Here is a 16,298-nt window from a genome sequence, read left to right on the forward strand (position 1 = left end):
ACCAATGGTACGGACACTCTCCTCTTTCGGTGTACTCGAGGAAGACCGTACGACATCCACTGTTCGTTTTGCCGGCAATCTCCGTACTTTGAATTATCGGGTATTACCATAAAGTCCATCTTCTTGGCGAACCATCGGCGCGTTAACCGCGATGGGACGGTTCCTAGCCAGCCGATTACGTATTTCCGTATTCTCCGCGAGGGAAAGAACCAACCCCACGGAATCGACTCGAGCCGCCGAAGCTGGGTAACCGAGGCTCGCGATCCCGTAGTCGATATCCCGGGAATAATAATCCCGGGATATAAATCGATGATGGATATATAAATCGATCGCGAAACCGCGGGGACGGCCGTTTAATTCGGCGCCTCATTTAGAGGCGAGCTGCCCGAGAAAATTCGGTTCAAAGACCGCGCGACCTGGCAGCGAGCAATGAATCTTTCAACGGCGATCCCCTCCCCCTCCGGCTCCTGGTGGCCCCCACACCACGGTTCCCCGCTCGATCCTCCGCGTTTTATTACACCCACTGTCGGTCTCGCGCCGCTCCAAAGTGCCAATTACGTAGCAAGGGCTCGGGAAAGGGCCCTTTTCCGTACCCCTGCCAACCGAGAGAGAAAGAGGGAGAAAGAGAGTTTGCCTTCCGAGCCTTTGCGGGGAGACGGGACGGAGGATTTCTTTTAATCCTGGAAACAAGATCTCGGCAACCGATCGAACAAGCGAGGAAGCCAAAGCTCGAGCACGGAGGCGGATAAGACGCAACGGGGAGCGGGATGGGGGCGCGCGTTCGCACCGCGAACGATTTGCGTCTCGTTCGAGCTATTTCATTGCGGGGATTGGAAATAAAGAAGAAAAAAAAAAACGAAAAAAAAACGAGGACGCGCTCGCTTCGACGGGAATTCGATTTATTCTTTTGTTCGTCGTTCTCGATGATCCCGAGTCGGTGCTCCCGGGGAAAGGGGGGGCGTCCAATTACGCGGACAAGGGTCCCTCGAGGAGACTCGCGGAGACCCGCAGCCATCCGGAGAGAAATTTGCGACCGCGCGGAGCAGCAGCAGCAGCAGGAGGAGGATGAGGAGGATGAGGAGGAGGAGGCGGTGGCAAAGATTTTTCTCGTTTCGGGTTGTTCGGAGGCGTTCGTTGCACGAGGAGGGGTGAGGTAAACAGGGCCAGACGACGAAAGAAAAGCGGACAACCGAGCGCGGACGTACGAATACGGAGAACTCGTAACTTTCGAGGCTCTCCCAACCCCCTCGACTCGACCACGTTTCCACCCGTTCTATCCGAAGGGTTGAAGCTGCGCGCGAACCGTATAGAAGAGGATCCCACGATGTTGTCGAAGGTTTCGCGACGAGTCGATAAACGTTTCGCGAGGCAGACGAGGAGCGTGTAACGCGGCGGGTGTTCCTGAAAAGTCGGGGACGCACAGTCACGCGGCGAGGGAAAGTTTTATTCTCGGGTCGAAGATCGAGAAATGGGGGATTCGCGGGATGCGGTTCCCTCGCGGCGAGGAACCTGATATTCTCCGGGAGAGACGCTCCACGCGTGACGAATATGCTCTCGACCGTGTTCCTTTATCGCGAGGAATCTTCGGGAACGTTGCACCCGATTACCGTACTTTGTCGAAACGAGGAAAAAGAGAAACGAGTCGAGCGGAAGCGAAATTCTAACCCGACAGCGTCGTCGTTTCGAGCTTTTTCCACGAACGAAAGCTCCACCCTTGGAGCCGACTCGTGAAATTACGTACGGAAAAGTTTCAAGGTCGCTTTCGACTTTTTTTCGCGCGTACCCCCGTAATTTCGTTCAGCCGGCGAGACATCGAGACGAGTTCTATATCGGTATCCACGTAGCGTTTCACCGTTACGGAAAAATTCCAAGGAAAATTCGATAATTTCTCGCCGGTTCGAAAAGCAAAAGGGCCTCCGGCCGGGCTCGTCTCCTCGAAGCGGCATAAATCAGCCGCGGGACTGGCAGGCTGTAATCGGCCACGGTGAACGCAGTCGGAATCGAAGAACAGCTAGACAGTCGATCGTGCCAAGGAGCCGAGTAGAAGAGTCGGAGAAGAGCCGTAGAAGAGTCGGAGAAACCGCGAAAGAGACCAGCGACGGCCGAGGAGCCAAGGCGTACGGGCCAAGCCCGCGTGGCTCGATAAATCTGCCGGCGGGCACGGAACAATTCGGTGCTTCGTACGAGTTCCCCGCATCCGGCGTTTACCGCACGATAGAAAGTATCCGGCCGAGGGACCGCGGCGCCGAACAGGAAGACCCCCTTTTCTCCGCATTCCCACCCCAACGCGGTCCTACCTCCCTCTCCCGTTCGAGGAAATAACGAGGAAGAGGCCGCAGGGAGCGCTGCCAAACACCGCGATGCATCCTCGAAAATTGAATGCAGAGGACGAACGGCAACGGAGGGCGAGCGGAACAAGCCGGGGGATTGAACGCGAAAAGAAGAGGGAACGCAATCTGTTCCGTGGACCAGGAGAAAACGCGAAATCCGTGGAACGCGACGTTTCCTCGCTGAAACGCGCCCGTCCTCCCCCACCGTCCTACCCCCTTCCTCTTCTACCGTCCCTCCTGGGACTCTACGTATCGTCGAGAGACATTACGCGAACCGCGGAAACCAATATCGGCCCCGGAGAAATTTCCCTCGGCCACCCCAACGACGACGACGACGACGACGAAGACGAAGACGAAGACGAAGACGAAGACGACGACTGGATAGAATGGGACCTCCGTGGCTGACGCCGGGGGCGGCGCGACGGAGACGCCGACGCCGACGACGACAGACGGAGACGAGGGAACGCATACTCGCAATAACGTCTCGAAACGGAACCGCTGCGTCTCGTTACCTCGCGACGGAAAACTGGATGCGCACCGGGGAACGTGGAGCGACAGGTCTCGCGGTCCCCCCGCGTGCAGCCCACGGAATCCGCTTTCGGAAGAGGGGGAACGGCGTCTACGAGCGGAGATCCGCGGAATGTAATAATTGCGACCGGTTCGCGTCGTTGGAGATTTATTCGAAAGACGCTTTTCGTTCTCTTTCCTTCGAAACCGAATACGTCTCCGGCGGCTCGAAGAATGAGAACCACCCACCCACCCACCCCCATCCGTAATCTTCCACGCGGTGTAAACAATGGCGCAAAGACCGAGTCGGAGAACTTTTTCGATCGAAATTCCCCAATTTCGACGTAGGTAGGACGGACGGAAACGAACGGGGACAGTTCCTCGATAACGAACGGTAATACGTAGAGCTCGATAGGGAAAATAAATTGCACGAGCAAAAAAAAAGAACTCCCAGTGATTCGCTACCTCTTCCCGATCCCGCTTCGTCGATACGCTTGTACATCCGTTCGACGAGTCGAAAGTTTTAATCGCGAACGAAACCCGCCGCGGTGATTTTTCACAAATCGCGAAATCTCTCGTACGGCGTCTTATCCGGTTCTTATCGCGCGTTGTTTGCCCGGTGGCGCGTAGTTTGGCATCGAAACCGGGGGCCGTAGGAATCTTCGACGGGGAGCAGCCCGGAAACGACGGAGGCAGCTGGTGGAAAAGCACCGTGCCGGAATTCCCGCCGGGGGAATATTCGATACCGCGACGCCGGAAATAGATAGCCGCCGGAAGACAGCTACGCGACGAAACGCGTCGCGAGCGCACTTCTCCGCGAAACGATCGCGAACCGTACTACACGCGATACGCGTTCACCGGATGGTTCGCGAGGGGGATCCCTGGCAGCGATCGTCGTCTAGTTCCTCGCCGATCGAGCGGAAACTCCGAGCTCCTTGTCTCCTCGACTGGACGCGGTCCAGCGACCGCGAGATGACTTCCGCGAGAAACCGTGCCACCCCCGTTTCGTAAATACGAGACCGTGGATCCACCGTAGAACTCGCGATACTCTTAATTTCGAAAATATCGTCGCCCGATTTCGAATCCGGTTAACGGGCAACCTTGGAACCGGATGTTTCTCAAGCACGGAAGAGGCCAGGGAGACGAACACGCGGAGACGTTTCTCTCGAAGCCTCGAGATCTCTCCCCAACTTTCCGACGTTTCTTTTTCTTTTTTTCGCTCCTCTCTCGATCGAAGGGTGACCTCTTTCGCCGGCGAGGGAGAGAGGTAGATACGATGGACGAACGAACGAACGAACGAACGAACGGTGGAAAAAGGGTAGGGTACGAGGAGTCCCTCGGGAGGAAGCGTGTAATTAAATCGAGCTGGAAGAAAGGCGAGCGCGACGTTCGAGCCGGAGTCGGGGAATCGATTCATATTGCAATCAATTTACCGTCCCTCCCGAAGAACATTAATTACGTTAAATCGGGTCGCGCAAAGTCACGGCGACTCCGCGTCGTTAACGATTCCTACGATATAATACACCTCCCGGAATCCCGGAAAGAGTTTTACCTCCCCCCCACCCCGGTCGGTTCAACGCGGGATGCAGCGTCGGAGGGAGGTAATCGAATTAAGGAACATCTCGCGTCCCGATTCCCACCCGCGGAAAATCCCGACTAGGTGGAGGAGGTCGACGACTCGAAACAAATCGTCGGGCGTCCCGTAATTATGCAATCAACGGGGCCATCCCGAGGAGTTGAAAGGGCGTACGCGCGCGAGTCGTCCTCGTAGTTGTCGTAGTTGTCGTAGTCGTCGTCGTCGTCGTTGGGGAAAGGGGTTCGGGGATGGGGTCGCGGAAAAGGGTTTGGGCGAATAGGGAAAACCCGGTTCCGAACCGGTCGACGGTAGGGGTACGTAAGCACCGTATAACCGACTCAAATAAGAGCCAATATTTGCTCGCCTGCGTCTGCGAGGTAATCTCGCACGCTTCTCGCATACGCGACGAGCAGACCGAACGACGTCGACGACAGTCGCCCGATACAGTCACGGTGGTTCCGATCGCGTGGTTCTCTCCCTCTCGGCCGTTTCGTCTCGCCCCTCGCACGGCTCTTTCTCGAGTTTCGCGAGCGGTACTCGCGAAGACACCGTTTCGCGACGGGGGTACGGGGCGTAGGTACGGGAACGTCGAAAGAATCCTTCCACGGCCGTTGCCGCGGAGATTTGACGATGTCTCGTGGAACGAGGAAAGCAAAGTCTCGATCGAAATCGGGCGGGCAACCCCCGTGAGAAGAGAACCAAAGACGCGTGGCGGAATATCGATTCCGACGATATTGGTTCGCCCGTACGGCCCCGCCGACCGATATTTACATTGGCTGGCTGCTACTAAACGGTTACTTTTAATCCGGCATTAGACATAAGGGGGCACTCCATTTGCAATTCTAATTAACGAGAACCTTATCTACGCCAGCGCACTCCGCCGATAGTTGCCGCGGAACCGGCTGGTCGTTTAGCTTCCTCGTCGTTTCGCGACGGTCGTTTCTTTGCCGCGGGAACGACGAGGGCGCGCGACGCGACAATCGCGATATTAAAGAGGATATCGTGAACGAGCGGGGGGTTGGGGGGAGGAGGAGGGGAGGAGGAGGGGAGGCCCCGGACAAATTAAAAGGGACTTTCCCCGTGAAAGGGATCCGCGCGCGTCTGCCGCGTGGCTCTTTCGAGCGTGCTCCAATCCCCGGGAAGCCGAAGAGGAGACCGAAGAAGTGCCCTCTTTTCTTTTATCAGCGTCGAAACACGGTCCCGTTGGAATCGAGCGTTGTTTCCCAACGACGATATCGAGGCCGTGCAGGATATTAACGCGCCTCGATGGGTATCGGGAAATTTAATGTTCGATTAATACGTATCGAACGAACCCGCGCGGGCTCGGCCTCCGCTCGGCGTACGCGCACCTCCCCCGGGGTGAAGGAACTCATTTTCATTTGTCTCCATTGAAAATGTCCCGCGCAAGTTCGTAAGTGGCCCCGAAGTCCGGAAAAGCTCTCTTCCAGGAAGGGGGAGGGTCGTGCCAGTGGCTCGGTACAGGAGGCATGTTCGTGCAATAACGGTAATCGCCGCGATAAGTATCTGCCCTCTCTGCCTGGAACACACAGTTCGAACTGGATCACGTTCCCCTCGTTCGCCACGGCGAAAAAGTCACGACAACGAAAGAATACAACGTATTAACGGCGATTACGCGAAACGACGGACTCGACCCTCGAGTTCCCCGGAGTGGACGTACAGCCGGAGCCACGGGACGGGGAAAGAAGAACGCTCGCGACCTGACCGCTCGTCTCGCGCGATACTTTCTTATCGCGACCGAGTTGGATGAGATACGGCGATAAGCGAGCGGATAAAGACGGAATAATTTTTACTCCGATCGCGATCGCGGACCGAAAGACCCGACCGTACCTTTCGCGAACTCGAGGAATACTTTCGCGAATTAACGGAAAGATCGCGACGAAAGTATCGGCCGCTCGAGGTCACCGAGCGGCTACTCCCACCACCGCGGCGTCTTCTGCCCCTCTCCACGCGCCGCGCGTCGAAAATCAAAGGATACCCTCGAAACGTCGAAAGAACGAACCGCGATTCCCGCGCGTAGCCCCGCGGTGAACGATTAAATAATAAAGAACCGTAAAGGCGGAAACGCAAAGAGAATCGCATTGTTCACCTCCGTAGGTGAACGGGAGGGCGTTCGTGCAACGCGGCTGGTATAAAAAACGCGAGTATTGTTACGAGAAGGCGAGAAATACGATTAAAACGAGGAGCGCGTCCGGTGGTCGGAACGGCTGCTGATACGTCGAGCTATAATGCGAGCAGCGTAATTAAATAGACAATTAAACAGATTCAGGCTGCCTTCTGATGCCGCGCGTTAATTAAGTGCGGAGGGAAGTGAACTTTAAATGAGAAAACCGCTCGGGCATTCGTAATCTCGGCCCGGCGGAGAAAAGAAGCTGGATAGAGCGAGAGCTGGCGTCACGAAGAGAGCACCGGGGAGTGTTTTAAAAGCGTGTGTGCGCGCGCGAAACGAGTGGAGATCAACTAACGGCGTTAAACGAACCGCCAGAAATTCGCTCCGCTTCGAGTAACGAGGGAACATTGAATTATTGTTCCCTAGCTTGTAACGACGGTAATTCCACGCTCTCGAGCGACAATTTTTACACCGCGCGCCACCGTGGGAATCATCCGTTTCCATTTCCCTGCTGCTCGCTTGTTTACGTAGCGCGGAGGCTTACGCGCGAACACCCGGTCCTCGATTTTCTCCCTCGTAAGCGGAAATCGGTGTATCGAGTTCGGCTACGAACCGTTTCTCGAGTTACTTTCCGTCGTCCGTGTTTTCGTTTACCTCGTCGCGCTCGACCGGCCCGATATCTCGCCGCTCGAACGACGAAACGCTATCGCAGAGTTGCAGTTGCACTTGCGTAAAAATTTCGGTAACCTTTCGCGACAACGACGCATCCGCGACGAGCGATCTCGAGCGTTTTACACGAAAACGATCCCGGTGTACAGGACTCGTCGATGGACCGGAACGACGAGGTACACGCGTTATTACGTCTTTCATGAGACTCGAATAACGTATCGAGGGATCGAAGAAGGAGGTGGAGGAGGAGGACGGGTGAGTTCGGTCGGCGAGCGCGCGGGGGTTGGAAAAGGTCGGAGCCGTAGCGGGCAATATGTTCCGAAATTGTTTTACTCCGGCCATGGAGCAAAGAGAAGATAAAAATGTTCCGTCGTAGCTACGTCGCGCTGCTTCCTGGCCCGCCGAGCGCCGCGGAGTAACTTTTGCGGGATGTGATGTGGAAAATTGGATTCAAGTTTGGGGCGGAGTGTAACCAGAAAGGGACAGCGCGGACGAGAGGGGAGAGGGTGAGCCGAGAACGAGGAAGGAAGCGGTCCGAAGGAAGGGTGGAAGAGACGAACCAACGTGCGAAATCGGAGGGTAACACTGTCCCGAAGAGGAACAAGAACAAGAAGAAGAACAAGAAGAAGTAGAAGAAGAAGAAGAAAAAGAAGAAGAGGAAGAAGCTCGTGGATAGAAGTCACGGAGAAGGACCAGAGAGGCGGGCGAAGACACGAGGAAGAGGTTAGCTTCGTAGCAAGGACAGGCTCCTTTTATTGTATCCTCGCCCACTTACCCTCCCGGTGTCCCTTCCCCGTTGCTTTTCCACCTTCTCTCCCGTGTCTGTTTTCCTCGTTCGACTCTCGGTCCCAGGGTGCGTCGTCCTCTCTCGGTTCCCCGATACACACGCGGCTCCTTGGTTCGCTGTGAGCTCACTGCATCCCCTGCACGTACACGTAAGAGACTACGCTTCACGGCTCGACCTTACTTCTCGTGTCTCGTCTACGATTTTCAACTCGACGAAGCGGTTCGACCGAGTAATTCCCTGGTGGCCGGAAGCAGAATCTCCCTTTCTCTCTCTCTCTCTCTCTCTCTCTCTATCGTTCTCTCGCTCTTTCTCTGTTTCCCTTGCTCTTTCGGTCTCTTGCCTTCTCCGACCTTCTCCGAGCTTCCCCGGCTCGGCGTGCAGCTGCGCCTCCTACGTCGTCATCCGGCCGACTTTCGAGACGCGTTCCTGGGCCGCGGTGCGCCGGTTTTCACTCCGCATTGCCGGTATCTTGTTTTTGTTCGCCGCCGGGGAAAAAGCGTCGACCGCGCCCGTAGATATTAATTGCGCCGGAAACCGGCCGCGGGCGTTCTCCTCGGGGCGATCGGAGACGCGTGTCGGGGCCGCGCGTAACGCTCGCTCGAGCGGAGAACGGCCTCGACGTTGTTCCGCTCCGGCTCGGAACGGGAGCAATTATTCGAGCGGATCTCGAACAAGACGGGCCGCGTCGGCTCGAACGCGGAGGAACGCGGAGGGCGGCGCGAGTTTCTACAAATTGTATCGCGATTCCTATTACGCGAGGACAACCTTTTACGATAATTATTCCGCACCGGGGGAGATATGGAAATATTTCGAGGACTATTTTATTACACAATACGGGGTTAAAAACGGCGAACGTCCATTTGGAACGGTAAATAGTTATCGAAAAAGCCCGGTGTATTCCCAGTGACCCGTGAATTTGATGGAAATAAAATCCTCGTTGTTATATAGTAATGTTTCGCAAAATCCACGTAGATGGTACATTATATATACATAACGAGAGAGAGAGAGGGAAAGAGAGAGAGAGAGAGAGAGAGAGACGGAGGAACAACCGGTGCATGCAAACAAATAAATTGCTGGTAAAATTTAACGTTTGTCCAATACACCGAAGTGCACCGATCCGTTCGATGGTATCTCGGTCGATTCCTCGAAAGTTTCCTCGATATTTTAAACATCCGGTTTACGGCTAGAGCCCACGGTTCGAGAAAACGTTGGAAAAAATTCCCCTCGCCTCTCTCGCGCGACCTTTTTCCAGACGAGGAGGCAATCGAGCCGCAACGAGCGATCCTGCGAGCCATCGGCGACCTCGGATGTCGACAATGGCGGCACGGCCACTCTGGAACGTCAATTACCGTGGTCCAGGAGGGTTGTTCAAGGCCAGCGACGTAAAACGAAATCGATAAACGCGCGGATAATTTATCCGGAGGGACGAAGGGGGTTCGAGCGGAGAGACTCTTTCGGTATCCATTAAAAGACCGTGGGTAATAACGACGCGAGATTCGTTCTCGTTCGACGATCGAACGCGTCGATACGCGTCGCTGTTAAATTTGCATCGATCATTGGCGACGCGCGTCGCCCTCGCGATGGACGAACGACGAGGGAAAAAGAAGGAGAAAAAAAAATAAAAAAAAAAAAGTAAAAAAAAAAATAATGGGAACCGAGACCGTTCTCCGGCGACGGATCGATACGGACGCGCGTGTAACGAGCGTGGCAACTTTTCGAATTCGAAGCGGAGGACGGGCACGGTGAGGTGTGTAGGCGGGACGGTACTTTGTAATCGTTCGAAAACGCCGATACGACGGCCGGTACGGGCGCGGAATATTTTATTTAACGGTGCATACGCGCGATTTGAGTTATCGGGGTACGTCTCCTCGGCGTAATACACTGGCCAGAACCCGGCAAGAATTTACCGACCGGCCGATAAAACAGCGATACACGTCCAGCACCCTGCTCGTAGATGGGTCGTGCGACAAGACGGTAACGGCGGGATCAATGGACCACGGAATTTTTCGAAACGTCGTTAAATCCCCCGTGTCAGCGCGGTTCTCGGAATCGATTTCTCGGCTCCGAGCCCGCGGCTGTTCCCAGTATCGAGGATAACGTGCCCTTCTCTCGCGAACCGAGGCGTCTCGACCGAGATGGTCTACGAGCGCCCGAAACGCATCCCTGGTATCGTCGATATCGAATAACCACCTTTCCCGCTCTTACCTTTCCCGCGAACGTTGCTGCACCGCGAAACCTTCCGAATCGCGAACTCCTCGAAATGTTCGAAACGACGATTCCTCCACGGGAACGAGAGAAGACGTCGTTCCGCGAGGCGAACCAACGAGCCGTAAACACCGCGTTGGACACCGTATTCTTCCAAAGGACGATCGTTTCGTTCCGGGTCGCGCGGTGGAAGGCGACGAAATAAAGACGAAAGATGCAATCTCGTCGGAGACGAGCGAGAGGAGAGCTAATCTCTCGGCGCAAAGCTGCTCCGTGGAAGCAACGGCGATGGTGCTTGAACGCGTCCCGCAAATTATATCCCGAGCAACGGACTACGAGGGAAGGAACACCGGCCAACCGAAGACGGAAGAATACACGGAAAAGGGAGGACGAGAGGGGGAGAGATACGCGCGACCCTTTCCACGGCAATCTGTAACTTCTCCATTCGACGCTAACAACCAGCCAACACGAAGAGAGGCTCGAAGCTCTTCACGGTCCGACTGCTCGACCTCTAAGGGTAGTTCCAGACTCGGGCACCGAGCCGAGCGACCTAAAGCCGCGATTCCGCTACCTCGAACCGGCTCACCGATGCACCTTGGCCCAACCTCGCTTCGAACGAGCTCGAAGAAAATTACAAAACTTACTTTTCCTCCCTCTTCCACGAATGTTCCGTCGTTCTCGATTCACCTGCGAAAGGAAAGGAGAGAGGTTGCACCGGGTCTACTTCGAGACTCCCTTTACACGTCGAAACGAGCGAGAAAGTGGCTTCAGGCGATTCGGGTAAAGTCTGAACGCAGCGTAACATCGTCCGTGGTTCGTCCCTGCGCGTTGGCCAGCTCCTTCGCGACGAGAACGAAGTACCGTTCCTCGCCCCCGTGTTCCTTTGGCCTCGTTCCGAAGTGCCGTTTCTCGAATAAACAGTCTCGAGGTAAAGGGAGACGGGGCTAACGGCGGTGACGATGTCGGTAGAAAGGGGGTCGGGAGCAGTGGGAGAGGGCGAAAACGAGCGAGTCCTTTTCGCGGGGCCACGAGTAACGTGTGGTCTCGGTCTCGGTGGCCGCAGTAGCTTACTCGCTCTACAAACGTTCCTTGATGAGATCGACGCGAGTACCCGGAACTCGCTGCCGCTCCTCGAGCGAGACTCCTTGAAAGCGTGGGGTCGCTCGAGGGTCGTTCGGTCCTCGGTTAACGAACTGAATTTTCGCGGAGACGTTGGCCTTTAATGGCTCGAGGAACGGTTTACGACCGCCCCACGCCAACCCCTTACCGCCGCCCGTCCAATTCGCTCGCGCAAACTATTCGCGCAAATTACTCGCGCACGGACCGACCTTGGACCGATCTTGCTCGGATCTCCTACAGTCCAGTCGTCTACGCGCGCGCGCGCAAACGTTGTTCTTTAGCGGCGCGTTACGCGAACGCGCGAGCTCGTCAAAAACGAATCGAGCCCGACGATGCTCCCGCGAAAGGCACCTGTTGCCAACTAATTCTCGGTCGCGGATCTCCCGAGCGACGCGACCGTTCACCCGGGGCCGAAATATTAATAACGCGCGTTAAACAATTACTCGATACTCGTTTGCCGGGGACCTCGAACGGTGCCCGAAGCTCGAACGAACCCAATTGCGAACCGCGTATCAAGCGACCGCCGGATATTTCGGCCGTTCGAGGCCCCCGGGGCGTTCACCGTCCCTCGAAACGGCCGCTGATTACTTTTTTCGCGCGGTCTCGAAGCGCGATTAGTCGAGACGCGTACACTTTCATTTTCGCGAGGATAAACGTCGTTCGAGCCTCGTCTCGCCGAATTTTTAACGGATATCGTTCGAGACGGGCGATCACGAGCGGCCAAAGTATCCGAGGCGTCGCGTAAGCTTCTCGATGATCGTTCGTTCGCCGATCGGTCGGCTCGCGTAACCGGAACAGGTCGCACGGGAGCAAAAAGAAGGTGGCGCCGCGACGAGAGGTAGCGCGAAAGGAGCGAGAACCAGCCGGTGTATATCGCGCACCTGTTGCCCCCCTCGGGATCGGGATTTACATTTTAATAGACAGCGGGACTACCGGCACCAGTTCACGATTCCCGACTCGTCCGCGAGTCATTAAGATCCACGAGGTCGTCGCGCGGTGGAGATGACCGAACGAACGATCGCTCGAATTCGAGGGAAACGTTGCTCCAATGGGAAAAGTTTTTCGCGCGGCTTGGGACACGGATCTCCCGCCCCCTGACACCCGCGCACCACCCATCCGAGGGGGCACCCACCCCCACCCCACGGTTTCTGGCAAACAGGAGATATCGCGGTGTTTAAATTGGAACGCGAAGGAATTACGTTTAAATTAGATTGCCGGCCGCGTAAATATTGGAATTCTACTCCCGTGGCCGTGGACGGAATCGTATTACGAAATATGAATAAATATCGTTCCTCCTGGGGATATTGTACGGTTACACGGACGCGACCGGCACGCCCTTTGCTTCCGGTTAATTTCGTTGATTCCATCCACTTGTTACGCGTTATTCGTAGCTACGGGAGAACGAACGCACGCGCATCCGGAATTTAATTAGCTTAATTAAATCGGGATTCTTGCCGAGCCTCGAGACCGTTCGAATCGCTTCACCTAAAATCGTGCCCAAAGATCGCGTTTAAACGTGGACACCCACGGTGAGCTACAGAGGGTGTCGGTAATTTCCGCTGCAGCCCCGCTCTCCGCTGGACCCTGGAGAAGATTCACCCGTAAACGAACAAATACGGGAAAAATAGCGAACCGTGGAATAGGATTTGGATTCCGAAGTGCATTCGGTGAGCACGTTGCGACGCGAGACAACGCGATGCAACGATCGACGGAAAAGAAGCACGAACGAACGCGCGTGTAATCTTTTTCACGGGGTACTTTTTGCGCGAACATTTACGGAAAATATGTGGAAAAGAAGTACAAACGAACGCGCGTGTAATCTTTTTCACGGCGTACTTTTAACGCGAATATTTACGGAAAATATGCGGAAAAGAAGTACAAACGAACGCGCGTGTAATCTTTTTCACGGCGTACTTTTTACGCGAATATTTACGAAAAATATGTGGAAAAGAAGTACAAACCAAAGCGTGTGTAATCTTTTTCACGGCGTACTTTTTGCGCGAATATTTACGGAAAATATGTGGAAAAGAAGTACAAACGCGTGTGTAATCTTTTTCCCGGCGTACTTTTCGCGCGAATATTTTTCGTCGTTGCGCGCCAATTGTTGCAAACTTTTGTCGCGCAACGCGGACCGGAGAGTACTTAATGCGACTATGGTGAACGTCCGTGTCGAAAGATGGTTCGTCGAACGTACGAGGGAACGAATTTTTCCAAAACGAACGATCGTGGAAAGTTGAAACGGACATACCCGTTCGCCTCGCGTTTCCGGCTACGTTCCGTAAGTTTCGTCCACCGAGTTCTTCGCATTCCTCGCGAGATAGTATCTATAAAAGTACGTAATAACGCGACAAAAATTCGAGTGTCTCCGTTCCGAGAGCACCGAGGCGGGAAACCGAACCGAAACCGCGAAGAAACGGTCGATAACGCGAGGTCGATTGTTCTCCGTCGAGCGGCCCCGATGTTCTCTCGATTTCCTCGACCGATACACCGAACACAAGTGGAATTACGCGGTCTGTCCACGTTCACGAGCGACAGACGGCCGAATCCTGTTCCATCTGGTCCGAGCTCGACTACTACCCCCTCGGGGAGGATCCTTGGACGCGAGGGAAAGGACGAGACCCGTTCGATGACGACGCTGCGTAAACTACGTCGCTTCGAGAGCGTTTCGATCGTATCTCGAGGGCCGTGGTTTCCACGTTGCGAATCGACGCGAATTAAAACCGATGCGAGCGAGGTCCGGTGCGACGGCGATCGACGCGACTGGAACCGATGCATCCCGAAACCGACGCGACCGAAACGAGACTCCCGCCGGTTGAACGTTGAATTCCCTCTCTCGCGGTATTATTCGCGACGATCGTCGGAGGACTAATTTGAAAAAATATTTTCAATGACAATAGCTTTCCGAGAGTCCGCGTTCCGCGTTTTCCAATGTCTCGAACCGTTAATGGGTTTCCGGAAGTCCGTGTCCTCCACCCTTCACCGACGGGGGATCGTTAAAGACACACTAACGATATTTCTCCGTTACTTTGGCCGTATTTTCACAAAAAATATCTCACCGGACGAGGATCGCTTAAAGACGCAATTTAATCGGGAACTTTACATTCCATTACGCTCGAGAAAAAACTGCCGTATCGCCCGGAAGTACGTTCTCTCTCTCTGATCCGGTAGCGCCACCGTCGCCCCTCTCCTTTCACCACCCTATTCTTGCCCCCGGGGGCCACGAAACACGCTTTTTAAAAAGCTTCCTGTCCGTCCCGGGGAGACCGTCGAGAGGAAAATTCCCTTTGAAGCGATACTCGCCGAACTTTCGACCAACGCCGGACCATCTACCGTCCCATCGGTAAATATTATCGCTCGGAAAATATTAAACGGGTGGTAGCCCGTGTATCGTCTCGATTTCGTCCAACACCGTGGAATTCGTTACGTCCGGGTAGCGCGTTAATCGACACCCTCTTTGTCCGTTTATTTGCACCCCCGATTACGGACTTCCGACTTTCCACGGATTGGACGAGAACCTCGTAGCTTTCGACCGCGATGGCGAAGAAGGGTGTTTCCCTCGAGTCTTTTGTTTCTTTCTTTTTCTTTTTTCCTTTTATTTTTTCTTCTATACCCAAAGGAAACCGTACCGCGCATCGAAACGAAAGACGAATTCCATCGCGAATCCGTGGTATCGGAACGTATCCACGAAATAGAGTCGGAATTGCTCGAGTAAATATTCAACGCGATTTGCCACCGGGAGTAACAATCTCACCCCGGGTAACCGACCCTAGCCGAAAAGACCGCGAAAACTATATTTTTGATACGTTGGCGGTATCCCGAGTGGAACGCTTTAATATTTCACCACGGGCGCAACGTTAACGAAGAAAACTTTGAAAAGATTTATCTATATACACACGGGACGAGCGTAATTGAAAATCTCCCGGGCACCGTGATAACGCGGCCACCTACCCCACCGACACCGCCGAAACTTGGTGGTTTCGCGTCGATGAATTATTTTATTGCGCGATTACATTTTATATTTTATGGCGGCGAGAGTTTTCAATTCGTCCGTGGACTCGTCGCGACGAAAGGGGATTGAAATTCGTAACCAGCGCCGTACGATGGACTCTCGTCGAGTAACGACCAAAGTCCCTTACCGAACGACTAACGCGCGGTTTCCGCTATAAATTAGCGCGATGGAGCCGCGGATTAAAATCGAGCTGCGCTCGCAAAAGAGAACTCGTTACCGTGATAATACAGTTTATTGAAAAGCTATGGCAAACAAGGATTTTTTACCGTTCGCTGCTCGGTGTACAAAGTGGGAGAAAGTGGAAAATGTTTGGGTGGAATGGGTCGGTGGTGGGGTTAAACGGACGCGGAGAGTTACCTAAATGCGTCCAGGACTCGCGAGTCGAAGGATCGTTTAAAAATTATTTTTGCCACGCGAATTATTTGGACGAGAGGACGAGTCCCTTAGGATCCCCAGTTTCCTCGAGGGATCGACTACTCGACCGCGGTACACGGTTTCGTAACGCGTGGATCAACGACTCGATACTCGCGAGATTTTCGCTTCTCGTCGGTGCATTTAAGCCGATACAGATCGGATATACGGAGAGGTTTCTCTCTTCCGAATCCCGAGGATCGAGCGTCCCGATTTTTATACCGAGGAGCAGGGTTCCTCGTTTCTCCGTGCCGCCTCGAGACGGCGCGTGGACCAATGGGCGGTGTTTCTCGTCCGCGAGGAACGAGATCCGCGCACCTTTCGTAGAAGATCTCGTGGCGTCTCCCGACGTCGTCCCCGGTCGGGTAATCCGAGTCCATCGGCGCTCCGGTTGCTCGTAAAAATTCATCGAACGGTTCGTTCGCCCGCGGAGTACGTAAAACACTCGACACCGCTCGCGACGGCATCGAGACGCCACCCCCGGTTGCTATGGCGCTGCATCGCACGGGTAATCACTCTGGCATGCGTCAAACCCGAACGTCGATACCGAGTGCCTT

This window comes from Ptiloglossa arizonensis, chromosome 8 (genome assembly GCF_051014685.1).
Source record: "Ptiloglossa arizonensis isolate GNS036 chromosome 8, iyPtiAriz1_principal, whole genome shotgun sequence".
In the NCBI taxonomy this organism is placed as follows: Eukaryota; Metazoa; Arthropoda; class Insecta; order Hymenoptera; family Colletidae; genus Ptiloglossa; species Ptiloglossa arizonensis.